Raw genomic sequence first — 2,939 nt, 5'->3', positions numbered from 1 at the left:
TTCTTTCTGTAAATTTGATAAGAACATTCTGTACTTAACCTGTGTTTTTTCAAATCCCCTATTTAAACTAATTATAATAATAGCTTAATAGTAACAATTACAGTAATAGCTAACATTTATTGAGCACTTGCTATGTATCAGCACTGTGTTAAATTATCTTAATTGCATTATTTGGGAGAAATTAAGAGATTTGCAGAATGAAAGAGCCACAGCAGAATAAACAATTACCAGTCTCCCTTGTTGGGGACTGGCTGACTTTATAAAGCGGACAAGGCATTCCATAGCCACTGGAATGCATGGGAGATTAGAACAAGGACCACAGACCACATCTTGTAATAAAACACATTGGCAAGATCCATGTCCTCCAGAAGGCTGATTTATTTACATTTATTAAATGCAGCTTTTCCTTCTGGAGTGGTCGTGCACTAAATCTGTATACCTGAAATTTTTGTTTTTCTCTCCCTCTATTACAAATAGTGCCCTAGGAAAACAGCCAGGTTTTCTGGTATGGGAGGGGAGACTAGGATGGTGTACCTCAAGTCAGTGGTGTTCAGCGGTGTGTTTGAAATCCAGTCTGAGGGACTCCGGTTACATTTCCAAAACCCCAGTCAGCCTTCAGAGCAGCAGGAACTGGGACACGAGGACAGTCGCAGGGAACAACGAGGCAGGGAGGGCCAGGGACAGCGGGAGCAGTGCCCCCGGTGAGGAGCAGCTGAGTTTCCTCAATATTAGTTAGTGCCTCTCTTGAGCAGTGGTGAGTAAACCCACTACTTGGGATATAAAATTCTGGAATTATATTCCCACCTTGCTCTGTTCCTTCAAAATAGAAGAAGCTTTCAACTTCTGGAAAGGGTAAGATAAAGACATCATTTTTTTAATTTTTAATTTTTTAGGGTTTTTAAAATTTTTTAGAGTTTTTTTATTTTAACATTTACTTGTACATATTTGTGTGGTAAAGTGTGTCATTTCAATAAGTGGATATACTGCACAGTGACTCACTGAGGGTAGATAGCATGGTTTTGTACCCATTAGTCCCCCCCTTCTCCTCCCCACTGCCCTCCGTCCCCTCCCATCGCCGTTATCCTACCCTCTACTTCTATGAGAACCACTTTTTTTTCTTTCTGTTATTCTTTTTGGTTTTTGGTGGTGATGGTGGTTGTTTTTCAGATTCCACATATGAGTGATACCATGAGGTGTTTGTCTTTCTGTGCCTGCCTTACTTTAATTAACATGATGGTCCCCAGTTTCATCTTTTCTTTTTTTATAGCTGTATAGTATTCTATTGTGTATATATACCACAGCTTTTTTATCCATTCATCTGTTGATGGGCATTTAGGTTGATTCAATCTCTTGACCACTGTGAATAGTGCTGCAATGAACATGGAGTGCAGGTAAGACATCATTTTAATATCACCCCCAGCACACTGCTGCTGCCTAGTTGGCTGACAAAAGCAACAATGTGTCCCTCTTCACTGGAGGTGGGCAGGCCATTTCAAAAAGCCACCTCCCTGCTCTGGGGTAGCTGAAAGACAACTGCATGCTGTGAGTTTTGGCATGCAAAAAGGAAATAGATCAGAAGGAGCCCAATTCTGCAGCAAACGGAGGGCTTCTACATACAAGTCAGCACGTGGGAGACCAGCCTGAGCCTAGGGAAGGATACCTGCTTCCCTCTCACCTGCGTTAGATGTCTGTGGCTGCTGTAACAAATCACTACAAATTTCATGGGTTAAAACAAGACACAGTTCTGTAGGTCGGAAGTCTGACGTGGGTCTCATTGGGCTAAAACTAGGGTGCCAGCAGGGCTGCATTCCTTCTGGAGGCTCTAGGGGAAGATCCATTCTTGCCTTTTCCAGCTTGTAGAGTGGCCCGTGGCTTGTGGCCCCTTCTCACATCTTCAAAGGCAGTGAGGGTCACCCCTGACCCTGCTCCGATCCTCACATCTCTCACTCTAACCATAGCCAGGAAGGATCCCCTGATTTTAAGGCCCCATGTGATAACATCAGGCCCACTTAGGTAAAACAAAGCTAGTCTCCCCGTTTTGAGATCCTTAATAGCATCTACAAAGTCCCTTTTGCCACATAAGGTGACTATGTACCTCCAGGTTCCAAGGATCAGGACGAATGTCTTTGAGGGCAGTATTTCTGCTACCACCTCGCCCAGTGCTTATATGAGCATCTTACAGGGTGATGATGATAATGGAAAGTGAGGTCATTGCATTTTAACAAACAGCTTCCCTGCTTGTCTTCACACCTGAACTAGCGTGTCCTCTGAGCGTTGCAGGTTCATGCAGTACATCCCACGGCCGTACATCGTCTAGATCCATCTGTCTGCAGAACAATCTGCTGGGTTGCCCCTGTAAATGGGCTGCTCTTGGCAGAAAGTGCGCAAAGGAAAACCAGCAGCAAGAAGGAGCTGCTGAGACCAGGACAGGAACAGGGAGCGGCTGCAGAGCTTTCTGCAGTGGCGGGGTGGTCACAGGCGCTTCCAGCGGTGGAGCAGAGAGGACGGCGGGACCGTCCCCAGGGAGGAGACTCTGCCTCCAGCGTTGCTCTCTCCCAGCCTGCGCCGGGCTCTTGGCTGTAACATTCCCAGTTGTTCAGCTAGGCTGTCTTAGGACAGTCTTCTTTCCCCAGGCACTCATGTGTCTCCCTAGATGTGGAGAATGCAGGGAAATTTTGTTACTTCCATGAGATCCGGGCAAACACCTGCCCGATTGCAGCATTTATTCCTCTCTGGAAAACAGCAGTCCAGGCCTGTTCACCCCCATATGGATTCTTTGAACATGATTAGAACAATTTATTTTTCCAGATTAGCTCCTTTTAGCATAAATTACAGGAGACTGGATATTCCATCCCTGAAGACTTCAGAGTAAATTTCTAAAAATGAAGAGCATTTTCCTACAAAGCCAAATCTACATTTCCCATCCGGCACAGTTAATA

The 2,939-nt window shown here is 45.0% G+C and overlaps 1 pseudogene; it reads left to right on the top strand.

Annotated features, from left to right (window-relative positions):
- The first annotated feature begins 525 nt into the window (after nt 1-525).
- The window catches only part of LOC103593292, a 43,659-nt pseudogene continuing 41,245 nt past the window's right edge, over nt 526-2,939 (top strand).

This window comes from Galeopterus variegatus, unplaced genomic scaffold, assembly GCF_000696425.1.
Source record: "Galeopterus variegatus unplaced genomic scaffold, G_variegatus-3.0.2 Scaffold1315, whole genome shotgun sequence".
NCBI classification, from domain to species: domain Eukaryota; kingdom Metazoa; phylum Chordata; class Mammalia; order Dermoptera; family Cynocephalidae; genus Galeopterus; species Galeopterus variegatus.
Note: the sequence above shows the minus strand (reverse complement) of the source record. Positions and strands in the feature narration are given on the sequence as shown.